Source organism: Seriola aureovittata, chromosome 24, assembly GCF_021018895.1.
Source record: "Seriola aureovittata isolate HTS-2021-v1 ecotype China chromosome 24, ASM2101889v1, whole genome shotgun sequence".
NCBI classification, from domain to species: domain Eukaryota; kingdom Metazoa; phylum Chordata; class Actinopteri; order Carangiformes; family Carangidae; genus Seriola; species Seriola aureovittata.
This window is the reverse complement of record NC_079387.1, coordinates 8,626,696-8,642,674: the sequence shown is the minus strand read 5'-3', so window position 1 is coordinate 8,642,674 and position 15,979 is coordinate 8,626,696. Positions and strand designations below refer to the sequence as shown.

Sequence of the window (15,979 nt, the reverse complement as noted above, 5' to 3'; positions counted from 1 at the left end):
GGTCTACTTACTATTTTTTTTCCCCCCAGAGCTTTCAACTTCATCTGATCATCTCTACGACCACCTGTTGTTACGTGACTGAGGCTCCACGCCAAGGCCGCGCGGCGAAAAAACTGAGCCGTCTCCATGACAACCGAGCAAACTCCGTCCGCCGAGGAAGAACACGAGGTGCAGATGAAAGCTCCAGAAGAAGCAAGTAAGTGGAGTTAGACGAAGAATTAACTTTCACTTCTTCGACCGTAAATCCCCTGAAATACGAGTTTCTCTGCTGTTTCTCTAATAGATTATAAATTCAATACTAGTTTCTGATTGGTTCACAGAATTATGTGACGTAACTTAGTCCCACCCACTCAAAACGAGCAAAAAGCACAGAGAAAAAATTATAAATATACAGAAATCTCTCGTGAAATAATTAAAGCAGCTGTAACATTCGCAGATAATAGTGTTAATGTAGGTTGTAAGTTGATTGAACAATAACATATTTTTATAACAGTTAACAGAACATTTAGTGACTTTTTCTACCATAAAGTAGATAGTAAGATAGTAAGATTCCTCATATGAGCCTTGACTGAAGCTGGCCGGGTGTTTTTCCTGCGTTTATCCTTTATGTGCGTCTTAATACGGTGTTGAGGACCACATCTCTTTCCAGACGAGATACAGAAACACGGATGAACGAATGTCACTGAAGAAAACCAAAGTAAAAGACTAAATCCCAGCCGAGTGGTGTAGGGAAAAAGGGAAGAGGAAAATGGAGGCTAGTAGGGATTTTATTAAACATGATGACTTGTCTGTCGGGTAAACAAAGCTTCCTCGCCTGGTGGCCTAATACTCTGAAAAAGTGCCAAATCAGCCGGTGAGGATTCAGTGTGTTGGAGGGGGGGGGGGATTAAAGCTAAAACCTGCGAGGCCGTGGCACCCCTGTATGCAAACACAGTCCGCTATGTTAACCCAGTTTGATATCACAATGCATAATCTCTGCTTTTTTAAAAAAACACACACACACACACACACAGGAATAATCTCTTCTTCTCGCAGCCGTTGGGTTGTGACGTCCACGGCCTGATGCCTGCTGAGTGACGGGCCGTTCATCTCTGCACAGCACGCTGTGTTAGGCTCATGAACAATACACACACACACACACACTCTTGTAAATTCATAACTGACATCTTGTTATTTTGTGTACTGCTGTTTTTTTTTTTTTCTTCAATCTATAACAAAAGCACGTAACATTTTATTTTCAGTGGTGGAACAGTCTTGCTTGACGTCACGTGTTTTACCAGTATTGACCTAAAATGACCTCTCTCCGTCTTTCTGAAAACTTGAAATATGATACAGAGGTTTTCTGTCCAGTGTGTGTTTGCTGCACACTCTGGCAGCCATTTTTATCAGGGCTCTAATCTCTTGAAATCCTAGAAAGTCGCGAAAGTCTAGAATCATTTCATTTAGTTTTGATACTTGATGACTGATGATTTATTTTCTTTGTTGCAAGAAAAAACCGAGTGTGTGGCCGGACTGTGTGTGGTCAATGGGCAAAATTGAGGGACGTAGTTGAGAACATTTTTGGAAACAACAGCTTTTGTAAAAGTCGCTGCATGTCGCTAGATGATGTAATACTCCAATTAGCATATTCATGACGTCATCGCGTCCTATTTGCACCCTGCCTGGTGTCAGCCAGTTTCAGTCCTTTATCTGTCTCCTGCTCCCTGTGTTCACATACACAGTGTTTTAATGCAGCCGAAATTCCCAATGTGGAGGAGGGGTGAAGATATATAGCAGTGTGCTATATATATATATTATTACTATGTACATTATATTCTAATGATGCGTCAGGTGATAAACTCAGGTGTTGTTTCCCGTCCCATAATACACATCTTTTAAGCAGCCAAGCGTCTCTGTGTCTGGATGTTTATTCTCACCATCTTTACATTTGTGTATTTTTCGTGGCTGCTGCTTTCTTTGCCGCAAAAAAAAAAAAGAAAAGAAAAGTTTTCTTAGAGGCAGCGCTCGTCGCTTCCGTCTATCTGTGCGACTTATGACACCAAACCGATGTCATGTGGTGTGTTCAGCTGAACTTAACCACCCGCTGAAACTTCATATCCGTGATGCAGTTGGTTATTATGTTGTCATGTAATTTATCAACTGTACATCACTACGGCAGTTAGAGTTTATATTGTTTTATTATGTACATCTCAACTCTCATCATTCAGGGGAAACATCTTCAGCGTCTAATTAAACAAATCCTCTTATTCCATTGGCTTAATTTCCCACTCTGCCATTACAGCTGTTGTTCTGACCTCGTCCCCGCTGTGTGTGGTTTCTTAGATCATGGCTTCCTCGTCAGTCTAAATGTTTAAATAACAGTACGAGGTGACACGGAGTCGGCGTGAACTTGGATCCTATTCCCAGCAGTTCGCCGTCAGTCTGACCCGCCACCTTGACGCTCTCAGGACTTTTCAAACGGTTCACCAGCTTCCGCTCCGTATCTGCACCTGGCACATATCAAACATGTGGACTGACGGCAAATACCCATTAGTTAATATTTACACAGCATTTACAAAGCCACTTTTCCAGTCAGTTATAGGTGCCCTGCAGATGTTTATCATTGTGGGCATTGATCCGTGTCTTTCCATGCAAAGGTTGAACCCTGGGAAAGGTTAATTGGAAAATAAGACAGCAGAACAGCTGAGAGACTTTCGGTCATGCTAAACTAAAAGTTTGTAGTTTTAGTGGGATTTCTGTGGACGCTCTAATGGACAGTGAAAGTGAATGAGTTGACGTCGTCTCTAGAAAACAAATCATGTGTGTGTCTGGAGATTTCACAACAACCCTCTTGCAGGTCACACAATGAAATCCCGGTCACTCGTTTGTTCTCCCAAAACAGTTCATTTGAGAATTATTATAGGTAGTAGCAACTAGCAACGTTAGCTTTGGTATTTTCAGACATTTTAGTGCATCTCCCACACGTACAACTATTGACAGCCTTTGGTGGATTTTGGTGGATTTCACTTAGTTTTTCACAATTGTCAACTTTTGTCAAACGCGTACAGTGAACAGGAAGCATCCATGTTTATGTCCAAACGTGTGAAGGGGTAGTGAAGCTTTGTGAATGGTGCTATCACCCGTCTGTGGCTCCAGAATTGTTTGCGAACACTGTGATTTCCAGGTTTGTGCTTTATATCACTTTGTGGGAAAACTGGAACAGGGAGCTGAGAGGCCCTCGAGCTGAAGAGGAGCCACTTTACAAGCAATTCATCACCTTGCTGCGGCCTGTCTCTCCTCTTTCCCCTTATGTCTCTCTCCCTCTCCCTCTCTTTTCACTCTCGCTTTTTTCTTTATTTTTTTATCTTCCTCACCCTCTACTTGTTCTCCCTTCCTTTCTCTCCCTGCAAAAACCTCCTCCCATCCCTCCAAGCCTCTCCGCTCTCTCTCCCCCCTCCGCCGTCATCTCTCGCTCTCTGTCTAATCCTGGAGGAGAAAGCTTCGGTTGTGTTATGGTGTATGGGTATCTGACCTCAGCATCGTCTCTAATCCGGCTTAGTTCACTTAATGATTCCACTTGTGGTGCCACGAACGCCACAGAGAAGTCTATAAAAGCCTTCCATTAAAATGCAAATCCGACCTGGCGGAGAGAAGCTAAGCGACACAAAAGTGGGAGAATTTGACCGCAGACCACTTCTTTCTCGTCTCTCGGCGATGCAGCCCATGCAGCAAACGCTCCCCTCCAATAATAACTGATTCTGTGATTAGGACCGTTGCTGCATGTTGCCGATGAAATAGACTCCCGTCGTCTGCAGAACAAAACGAGGAAGAGAGGGAAAACTCAAAGTATTCCATTTCAGAGGAGGCTCATGCATTTTTTTTTTTTTTCCCCTGTTGTTGTCAGGAAATGAACAAATGGTTATCAATGTTCGGAGGGGAAATCTGCCATCTCTCGGCCAGGTTTTCCCAGCTGATACTATTTTCTCCGTACAAGGCAGGAAATGAAATTTCTCTGTGCGCCGTATCACCTCTCGTCTGCCGCCCCCCCTCATCTGCTCTACCTTTTTTTTATTTTTTTATATCAGGGTATCCTTTACCCTGAGAGAGAGAGAGAGAGAGTGAGAGAGAGAGAGAGAGAGAGAGAGCGAGGAGGGAGCCTGCTCTCCATCTCCAAACAGAGAAGTTGTCTCGAGCAATAACATGCCATACACATCAAGGCTGATACACACCGCAATAGAGTAGTTTCAATTTACAGAATTATTTGGTGGGGGACGGATTTCTGACCATTTTTTTTCTAAGAAGGGATTATACCATATCATGTCCTTCACACTACAGTGTGTGTGTGTGTGTGTTATAGTGAATTATTAAAACCATATTATTGTGCTTTCAGACTGCTGTCTATTAAGTATAGTATCTATTATTAGTGTGCTAGATTTAAATAAAAAAGTGGATTGCATAGCGACATTTTTTTTACTCCATTTCAAACTGAAGTGCAAAGAAAAATGTAACGTAGTTCAGTTTCAGTCCAAGTGGCTTTTCTCAGTGTTTCATGAAATCATCATTCACAATGCTTGTTTTGTCCAGAACCCAAATATATTCAATTTACTTGCCATTAGCTGCTGCAACACAGAAGCTCTTCTTTCTGTTCCAAAACAAATACAGTGACAGTTAGAGATGCAGCGATTAGTCAATAATGATTAGTCGATTTACTGAAAATTAATTGTATTATTGTATTCTGATGATCGACATTTTTTAAAGAGAAAAATGGCGAAAATCTTCAGGTTAAAAAAAGTCGGTGGGATGGACAGTTTTCTTAAATTTTATGGATTAATCAAGAAAATAATTAACAGATTAAGCGACAGTGGAAATACGTGTTACCTGTTGCCGTGGAGACGATAAAAATGTGGCTGCTTTCACACAAATCAGTTACATAAGGACTGACAATACAACATGCAACAAATTAATAGGACTTGATATCCATGTCCACATACAACAGTAGTAACGATCTTGATTAGTCTGTTGATTGACGAGTAGATTAATTCATTGTTTCAAACTGTTTTGGAAAGTGGGAATGTGGAGGAAATCCAATGCAACTCTCTAGTTTTTTATTTTATTTTACATCACAGTATTGAGAGAAAAATCCAGGGGAAATGCAGACTGCAGTGTTCAGCGTACATTTAGCGTCTCTGGTTCGCTAATAATGAGCCGTTTGAGTCCTGTGTTGCCAAAAAAGTGAACATTTTTATCAGCTCAGATAGAGCGTCTTGGAATGAAAATCTTGAGACAACACGCAAACATTGTTTTTGGCAGAGCAGGCTGTTGAGGCAGCGCCGTTGGCTCTGCACTGAAAACAAGCCTATTGAGAGCGAGCAGAGTGAATTTTGGGTCGCTCCACTGCCCCATCGCTCGCCACAGATTGGCCTGATTCCTGCTTTCAGGAATGCGGTCATGGTCAACACACACAAACACACTGAACAGGACTTCTTGTCGAAGAGTCTCATACTGTTGACATAATACTTGCAGAATATGTGATAGGCTCAGTGCTAATGAATCGCATGTTACATGAAGCAGCTGTTTTTGTATTTTCTTTAAAAGGCAGATCAGACAAAATCAGAAACTTTCCTCAGCAGAGTGAAAAAGTTGGACAATATTTCCACTAAATAAAGTTTAAATTCACAGAACAAAAGCTCAGATATTTCTTGTACAGTGTTACCTCCTGTGCTGCAGACTGACGGTGCAGTAAATGTAAATGTGTAAATACCGTTAAAGCTGACATAACTATACATTTTAGCTAAGTTAAATGAAATGTAAATATTTATTCTGCGTTATAGCATTAATATTTTCAAATCTTGTCGAATAACGACCAACGAGACTTAAGTTTAACTCTTAGGCAAACGTAACTTATTTTTTTATGGGTTTTTCACATAGACTGATTTGATATTAAACTCAGAGATTTTCAAAATAAGTTATTAGTTACATTATATGAATAATAAATAAGGTAAGGTTGGTCAACAGCTCCAAATAGCGTTGGATCTAGCTGGTGTCTAAAGTGCTGTTCAACAGAAACAAGCTGTTGCAATGATTCTACTTTTTTTTCCCGACGGCGTCGACAAAATTTTCTATAGTAATAGTGACGTGTTGAAAAGTCGCAGGTGTGGTTTCACAAAGTGTGTGACTTTTTGTACCTGACGTTGTGAGACGAGACAAAGTGCGGTATGTAGAGTGTGAAACAATAATTTTGAATCCAAACCAGTCAAATGAACTGTTCCAAAGGGCTGAAAATGTCCCATCTGTGCTCATTTGGCCTTCAAGTGCCCAGAGGGAATTAGGAGAAATTAACAAATGGCATTTTCTCAAAATGGCTCTGTAACAAAAACTTAAACTCTTTGACACAAACGGCAGTTTAGAAACACAATAAAACTTTTTAAAGGGTTGAAATATGAAGTATTTTCTTTCTCTTCTGTATGTATACATCGTCAATTCAATACTGAAAACATAGGAACCTTTACCTCATAGGTCTTGAATTTAAGTCCACTTCAAATTGTTATCAGCTACAAAAACCTAAAAAAAACAAAAAAAAAAACACTCATAACATTGTAATGTACCGTGTGCCTCGATGGATCACCAGTGTTACGTTAGCTGTGGGAAATGGAGGGTGTAAAGTGGGAAGGGCACGATGAGAGAGAGAGAGAGAGATGTGGGGAGCATCTGCCTGTGGTCATGGTTCATTCACTTTTGCTATGGCCTCTCAGCTCTTTGAAAATGCAAGATGGTGAAAGAAAGAGAGAAGGAAAAAAGGAGGAGGGGGGGGTTTGTAGAGGGTAGGAACGGCTCGAAAATCCCCCCCCCCTCCCCAATTTTCATCTGCTACATTCATCATATCCTCAAGTCGATGGCTCCTTCCCCTCTTTAGCCGACCTCATCGCCAGAGCCTAAGGTCTCAGAGGAAGTAAATAAAAGACGAGCGCTACACCAAACTCAGGAATGACGAGCGCTTGATCTCGCAGCCTGTACAGCCCAGGGGAGCGGTGCTCTCTCTGCTCTCAGTTCATACGGTGTAAAAAAAAAAAAGTAAATTCACAAGCACACGACATCTTTTATGTTTCATCTGCAAAACTCCCGAACTCCTTTATAGTTGTTCTTCAAAATAATGCTTTTTTTTTCTCCTTCCTGTTTATTCAGAGAGAGAAACTTGGGCACCAGTGGTACAAGATTCAGTTGCAATCAAAAGAGGCTCCATCATGACTTGTCTGAGGCTCCCCTCTGCTCCTTGGATAGGCCCGGGGTTTTGGGCGCTCAAGGGGGCGGTGAATTGATTTGTGTGTATGGGGCTGACAAAGGCGGCGTGTTTGCATTTTAAAGACTTTTTTCGGGGCAAGAGAAAGATGTGAGGTCACTGTCTCACTGTGTCTGAGGCCTTTGGCGCGGCGCTGATAAGGCAGCAGAAGTCAGGACGTTTCGACAGGGGAAGATGTATCTGCTTGTGATATCGCGTCACACCCAGGTCCGCCCCCGCCCCTGCCCCGCCCTTACCCGCTCTCGCCCGCCCCCACGCCACCCTCAAATCTATAGCGTCAAGAAAACAAACCGTCACTCGTCCGACTCCTCACCGATCACACGTTGACCTCTGGGGCGTCAACGTTTGTAACCGCCCCGAGCAGAAATCACAATGCGGGCGACGTGTTTGACAACACAAGGCCGACAAAAGTACGCTCGGTTTCTATTTTTCAAACTGCCGATTTCCTTTAAGTCGGCACTCTTGTCAATGTTCAGCTCATACAATGCACATTCAACACGTAATCCTTTTATACTTCTTCAGAAAAGCTTCGCACAATTGAACGTGAGGTCTTTGTCAACAATTCGTCGTGTTCTCAGTCACCGGTTTGTTGTCGCTTCTAATGGTAACAGCTTGAAGTAAATAACAATTCTTGCACTTCATACCACTTTTAGCACGTCTACTCCGCAGTTTATTCGGCATAAATGTGCAGTTTGTCAGCAGTAAAGGTCAGAATACGTGTCATTTCATGTATCTGTATGATTAATGTACGTTGCAATGCTTCGGTATTTGGTATCACGCCATTTTATGTTGATGGAGTGCATGTGCAAATCTTTTCTTTCAGGTCGACCGTGCATCTCGAGACTAATAGACGCGTATAAATCAGCTGATGTTTTCTGCACAAACTAACTATCTTCCCGGATTAGATTTAGACTTTCTGTTTTTAAAAGAACAAAAGCTGAAATATCCTTTCTCTCTCTCTCTCTCTCTCTCTCTCTAGCTTGTTGGACTTTAGAGCCAAAATCACTTCTTTCTTTCTTTCCTCCTCCGCTGCATCTCTCTGTTGGCTACACTCTTTCATTTGTGACTCCTTTGTCCTCTTGCGCGCCTCCGTTTTGTCCCATTAACTCAGACGTGTCAAGGCATGCCCATTGCTAGCTGTGCCCAAGCCCGAGCATGGCAAAGCAGGACAGATGGTTGCTAGGGAGGTTGCCAGGGCGGATCAGTGGGCCAGTGTGTGCGCCTGCGTGTCTGTGTGTGTCTGTGTGTGTGTGTGTGTGTGTGTGTGTGTGTGTGTGTGTGTTCAGTATCTCAAAGCCACGCTTCACTGTCGGACAATGGCATCGCCGGCCCACACCAGGGTTGGGTTGTGGCACCAAGCCGCGACCCAATAATGCCGGTGCCGCTGAGGGTTGCGACCTGGAAACGGGGGCCGACTGCGATAACAGCTTGGCCGAGCGGCGGGGAAGACACCTTGTCAGTGTCGCCATGTCGTAACGCGTGAATGTCACTGTCCTGCTCGCCCGCCTGCCCTCCGCCTCTCTTTTTCTTTTTTTTTTCTTCCTCTAATCAACCCCCTCCACCTCCTTCCAAACCCTCCGCACACTACTCCCTCTTTTCTTCCTCACAAGTGTGCGCCTCCATCTTGAGAAAAACAACATACCCCAGTAAGATACAAAGACCAGAACCAGGGGGAAAATAAAAGGATTCCCGTTGATTTACTGTGCCGTTCTATTCTCGGCTCGGGTTTTGAATCCACACCATGGCAAAGGGCTCAATTTGCTTTGATGACCCTATCCGGAGACTGTAATCCTTGTCTTTTGGTTTATGGCACGTTGTCAGGTTCGTGTGTCTTCATCGAGAACGGTCGGTCTTGTGTGCAGCCATAATACAGAAACCAGCGAATTATAAGATTAGAGACCTGTGTTTAGGGGACTGTGGTCTCTCCCATCTCTGAACTGATTCTGAACACCAACATTTACGATACAAGAAAATCATCACTGTCTAACAAGCTGATGATATGATGAGCGAATAGAGATACATTTCGGAGAACGGGATATAATTCATCCAAGCAGGGATTTCATGTTAGAAAGTTGCACAACAGGAGTGTACATGTGGATACTCGGGGTGTGAAGTCGTCGCTCCAAACAACTTTCGGTAGAGTGTGCTGTTTGAGGAGGCGCAAAGACCTCAAAGTATGTGTAAATTTAAACTTGGCTTAATCTTAACGGGACAGATTACACCCAGCAGGTGAGTCTGTGGGTAACAGGGACAGGCTGCTAGCGCTGGCACGCCGCCCCACCAGCAATAACTCTAATGGAGCACTTTCAGAGCTCCTGGGAGGGGAAATCAAATGATGTCAACCATGTCATAATCCAGGACTGGCTCCGTGTAAGAAACTACAAGTTTAAGAAGAGAGAAGGAGGTAGAGCGGGTGTAGAGCACTTATCATGGTCTCTATGATCTGACGTTTCTGACGAAGAGAAACCAACTGGAGCAACCAGCTGGGAATATATTTGACAATTAAAAAAAGAACTTTACACTGATTTACTAATGAAAACACATTTCTAGTGTATAAAATATAGGAAACACAGCTTCAACATACTCTCTAGTCCCTGTTGCAAAAGCTTCACAAATAAATTTCACAGTGAAAAGATTATCTTCAGTCAAATGAAACACTGTGTAAACAAAACCAGCAGCGGGTGACAGTGTTTCAACAAGAGGCTTCGTTCTTCAATTACGGACCTCGGGCCTTTTTAAAACAAAGATATTGTTATCACTGTCTCCCCGTTACGATCCATGTCTGATGTCTTGCTCTCACAGGAAGCTCCCTCAGGTTTTCCCTCTGACGGATTGTGAAGCCGCAGTCTTGTATTCTTGAAGTCGGTACGCTGTAACCACAACACCGCGCTCGGCTGCGACGCTAAATGGGGGATCAATCGCTTTGTCATTATGAGGTCTGGCTTGTTAACAGCGTCGGCTCAGGTCACGTCTTATTTTATCTAACAATTTGAAGATGAGCGTTGGTTGTGGCGGCATTTTAAAGAGACAGTGCGACTTGATGTCCTCATCCAGGACTACAACAGGACCCAGCACTTGCAGTTTTGAGGAGAAAAAGCGGCACATGGTTCCTTTTTAAGTGGCTCAGTGTGTCTGATACCACAATGAAAACCACAATGAAAACCACAAGTAATTTATGTGAAGTCCCCTGTGAGATAAAGAGAAAGATTAAAGTTGTGTTAGGTGCGTAAATTATCTTCTACATGTTCAGGTTTGAGTATAAAATCGGAAAAAATTCTGGTCATGCTCGGCTGGAAAAGTGACAGCTAAGAATCGATTGATGAACCATCGTGATATTAGCACCCTCTCATACTGAAGAGGAGCAGGGAGAGCTGCCTATTGAAGCGCCACAGGGTGCCGTCAGATCCCTCGCTCTGATAGGGCCGTAAACCTCCAACCTGTGTGTGTGTGTGTGTGTGTGTGTGCGTGTGTGATCTCTCCTCTCTGACTCGGACCATTCAGCCAGTGACTGATGACGTTCCCCTCCAGCGCCAGGCGACATCACGGCACAAAGGGCCACTCCGGGTGAAACAAAGACCCTCTAATTGTGCCTTTGAGCAAGCCGCTTGGTCAGTCAGCTGGTGGCTGCCGGGTCCCTCGGGTCCAGCTGTCCTACAGATTGGCTGAGGCCTGGGCCGGTGCACTGGGAGGAAATTGGGAACGAAGAGGCTTTGTGTCTCCGGTTTCAAATGTTCAGCGAATATTATGATGGATTCTCTTCCGAAAATCCATGTTTTTAATTCAACAGATTGTATATTTCAACAGCACAAAGATCATCATAAAATTATCATTTTATGAAAAGTAGCAGTAAAAATGATTTAAAAGTGGATATTAATGTGTAAAGAATGACAAAACGGACTAAAATAACAATATTCTCTCATAAAAAACAGACAGTACACATCAAATTAAAGCAGCGCAGTGACAGCAGTAGCTGCTCTGCCTTACACCGTGACTGACTACAAAACGTACAGTGGCTCAATGTGGAGCTCAAAATAGTGAGTCATGTCGTCCAAATCGTCCGGGACAGCAGGGGCGTCCTGACCGTGATGGATGGTGGATGCTGGTGGTCTGTGGTTGTGGAAACAGCCAGGCCATTTGGTCCTATTGTTAGCCATTGTTAAGCGGGGGGGTATTGAAGCCTAACCCTGCCTCTGTGCCTCAGGTCAATGAGGTTTGATGACGTTGTAATGGATACTAAACGACTCTTTAAAGAAGTGAAATGAGAGCATCCTGCGATGTTTTCACATCTAATAAACTCCATTTTTATGGAGAGCGTCTCTTACAAATTAAAGTAATAGAAACATAATGAGAAAATGGATCGTTTTGTCACACTTGAATCTAAACAAAAGAAGTCAGTTTAAAGCCCACGTCGTTTCTGGTTGTATTCTTATAGCAGACGCTCACAGAATCCACACACACACACACACGCACACGCACACGCACACGCACACACACACACACTCTGCCGTGACAACTTCTTCACATCAAAACATGTTTTCTTCAAAACCAGGCGGCTATTTGTGGCGTCTCCCATGTAGCGGCATGTCGCAAGGAGAGTGTTTGTTGTTGCTGTGAAAAGACAGCCTGCTCTCAGAGACATATTTGTGTGTGTGTGTGTGTGTGAGAAAAGGCTGGCTGCTAGGGTGAAGCAGCGACAGACAACAGACTGAGAGGCAGTCTGCTCCCGCTGAGCCTGCACTGCTGTGCTCTGAACACATCACTAGAACGTGCTCTTCTGCAGATTATACATTACTCATTCACTCATAGTCACTACTTCTGTTACACACACACACACACACACACACACACACACACATTCCCATGCCTCTTACAGCCTATGCACAGTCTTCTCTTCCTCTTTCCTCTGAGCATTTAGCTTCAGGATCTGCCTCCAACTTGTGAATTGAATTTCACAACTTCCAACTGCAGGCTTTGTTATTTTTGTCAGAGTAGTGATGCATTGCTTTACAGAGGTGTGCAAACCGCAGCACAGGAAATACACAAAATAAAATAAAAAATCATGAATAAATGTGAATTACTGCCATTTCACTGGAAGTAAAAACAGTTTTAAAACGTACCAAATAATGTGGTTACACTGAAAGCAAATCATCAGTGCGGGATCTGTCATTTAGTGCATTGATTTCATCTGTCGGTGTCGGACAGATTAGTTTGACACAGGAGATGAGAGGTGGGGCTAAACTGTGCAACTAAAAGGCAAAAGGGGGCGAGTCGAGTGTCTGCAGAACAAGATGGATGGAGAGAAGGCTTTTATCAACTCCATTCACATAAAATCTATCTCCGTGTTTTGTTCACAGTCCACCACTAACCTGACAAAGGATCAGAAAAGAACCAGTGTGAATCTCTTACCGGTCCATCCTATCTGCCTCGTGGTGTTCCTGGTATTCTCTCTCCAATGCATTCACATGTTCTGGACCTCGGTTGCACAACTGTACACTTGTGTATGTTTCGTGTGCTCTGGCTCTTCAGCAGGGTAATAAATGTAAGTAACAGTCTGCAGAGAGATTAGGATTAGGGTCTCTTCACTGTTCCTCAAACAGAGCCACCAATCCATCGTTGTTTGTTACCAGCACACACACACACTCACACACAGACAACCCAGCCTCCTGAGGTGGTGGTCTGTTTCTTATGGTCCTAGAGAATGTGCTTTGTCTGTTTATGAGAATGAACAGGAAGTTAAAGTTTGGATATGGACAGTACATGTAAGTGCAGGTGTGTGTGTGTGTGTGTGTGTTTGCTACACTAATATGTGTACGAGCGCCGGTGTGAATGTGTGTCGATCCCATTGGGTGCTGACTGAATGACAATGGACAAATTCCCGGTGGAGCCGCTGACCCCCACAGGGACTTTCCTTTCCCAGTGGAGTCCCATATTTCCCAGAGTCCCCAGAGTCTCGTCCATTACTCTTAAGACAGTAATTATTTTTTCGTTTTCAATTAGCAGCCGTCACCCAGTGTGGACACTGAGTCCACAGAGGATATGGCTATTTCTTGCAAGCTGCTGAGCCCTAAATTCATTTAAATCTTTACTTTAAAAGGTTGATGATACAGAAACAAAACAAACCAACTGTTTCTTCCACAAATGATCATTTTTTATTTTAGTTTTTTGTACAGAATAAACACACAAGACATAACTTAAGCTTCAGTTTCCCCTGGTCAGTCTTTATGCTAAGCTAAGCTAACTGGTTACCGGCTGTAGCTTCATGTTTAATGGAAAGACATGAGAGTGATTTCTTGCTTCCAGTCTTTATGCTAAGCTACAGTAATCAATGGTAATGCTTTTTGTTTTTAGTGGGTTTATAAATTCCAATTTATTGCAACATAACTGATTAGTCAGTTGGTACACTTAGTTATTTCTAAATGCTAAGCTAGCACAGCCATGAGACTTTAATTCAGAGGAAAAAATAACTTTGTCTCTGTCTCCACTTTCCTTCATAAGTGCCACACAAAAAAATAAAATCAAATAAAGTGTAACCTAATCAATTCCCAGCTCAAGCTCCATAGTTAATACATATGTGAGAGTGGTATCAATTTTCTCTGTCCTGACTTCCCCCTGTCACAGCTAAAATTAAGCATAATAATAACGAACGCACCAAATCTAAATTCTACTAAGAACATTTATTCCTGTAGTTCCGTAGTTCTGCGTCTCGGTCATTCCCTTCACATCCAGTTATGAGTTCAGGATGAGGTTTTAAAGCTCCAGTCCACAATTGGTGCACAGCATCTGTTCTGGTGATGCCCACATGGTTCACACTGCAGCTGCAGTCCATTCAGTAGAAACCACATGGTTCGCGTTTGAATACAGACTCTAAACACTCTACTACATAGACCATGATGGGAATGTGGACCATGTGGACTTGTGTAACACTGCAGATCGGGGCTTTAACTTTTTTTAATTTTTACACGAGCCATTTCCGGGATGGATCAACTTTATGTTTGACGGGGTTGTGACTGAAATCCTTTTTGAGCATTTTGGAACCCCACAAACTATTTTCAACACATTTGCACATTAATTTCCAAGCAGATGTTGAGCACATGTAAGAAGCAGTTTATAAACACATTCAAATACTACAGTCAGACAGAAAACTGAATCAGTGCAACCTTATGTGCATCACAGGAAGAAGGGCATAGACATTGGAAACTCTTTTTTTTCCTTTGTTAACATGCACTTAACCTCCAGTGGCTCTGGTAGAGCTGCAACAGTAGAATACTGTGGTTACACTTTAGGCTTTTAATGTGTGTAACTGTGGATGCGAAGAAGGATGTTGTGCGCAAAGCAGCATGAGTCAGCTTTTCCTGGGTTATGAAAGTGAAAAAGAGAAAAGAAAAAAAAAAGCAATGTTTCTAATGAGGTACCGAGCTTAAACTGAGGATAGAATATCTGGGGATTGAAGTGAAAAGCGACTGTAACCGAACAATTTTAAACCATTTTACGCAGATTTTGCAGGGATAATGTTCAAAAAGCACATTATAAATAACTTTCTCCGTCCCAGATATAAGTTGAATTCGTTCAGGTGTTTAAAGTCTAAGTATTATGAAACTTTAATGCATGATGAAGCATAACTCGGAGATACTATCCCACTGTGAATAAACCGGTGTCTGCACTCTTACGGGAAATGTTGCCGGCATTATATTTAATTAGCTTTCCTTAGCGTGTCTATGAAGAAAACAATTAGTCTTAATTAAAATTGTTGCATGCCGTTGTGTAGTTCTCAAAGTAATAAACCACCAGTGCTGGTGAACACATACTGAGCATGAATAAATAATTTCACTGAGTAGTCACTTTACATTTACCACAGGGAAAACTTTATACAAGCGCCTCATATTTATCCTAATTGGCCTTATCTTGGTATGAATAATTGATAAACTTTAATCAAATAGCATTGAGCTAAATAGAAGATAGCTGTAGAGCTTAATGTATATAGAATTAATTGTTGTCATCAGTTCCACTGCAAGATTAAAAGAGAAATACTGTCTATAACTTTCTTTAAAGACACGCAATAATGTAAATTAATTAACGTAGTTACTGTAATTAACGTGTGACTTTTTGCCTGCAGTACAGGAGCTGAGGCAGGAGGCTGTGTCAATAATTTATTTTCAATAGCAGAGCGTATTTATTTTTTAACAGTGTGGGAGACTCAGGGCGCAGAGCACAATAACAGAACAACAGCACAGGCCTGTGACCAATGAGAAGGGTAAATATTGTGTATGTCTGAGAGCCACTGAGGCAACGCAGCAGCCTAATGTACTGAAGAGGAGAGAGACACACACACACACACACACACACACACACACACACACACACACACATATATGAAACACACATGAATTTGGTTTAATATGTAGCTTCTCCACTTGGGAAGTGAAGCAGAACCCTCCCACCAGAAGGCTAGGAGAATACTGTGTGTATTTCTGTGTGTGTGTGTATGTGCATGTGTGTGTGTGTGTGTGTGTGTGTGTGCATGTGCATGTGCCTAGAGTTGACTCTATTATTTAGTCTTTTCATATTCTTCAAATTGCTCCAGGAGGGAAAATGCGCACAGAGCCCTTATGGACTGTGGGAGCTGGTGTTATGATTGTTATTATTATTATTATTGTTGTTGTTATTAAACATAAGAGGAGGTGGAAGCGACACGGAAAATAATTA

The 15,979-nt window shown here is 42.6% G+C and overlaps 1 protein-coding gene across 1 annotated transcript in view; it reads left to right on the top strand.

Moving 5' to 3' along the window:
• LOC130165210 (metalloreductase STEAP3-like) overlaps positions 1–15,979 on the top strand; it is a 134,591-nt gene that overhangs the window by 25,504 nt on the left and 93,108 nt on the right. Inside the window, exon 2 of the mRNA XM_056370257.1 lies at positions 30–196. The gene's annotated coding sequence lies outside the window, so the exon portion shown is untranslated. The remainder of the gene's footprint in view (positions 1–29; positions 197–15,979) is intronic.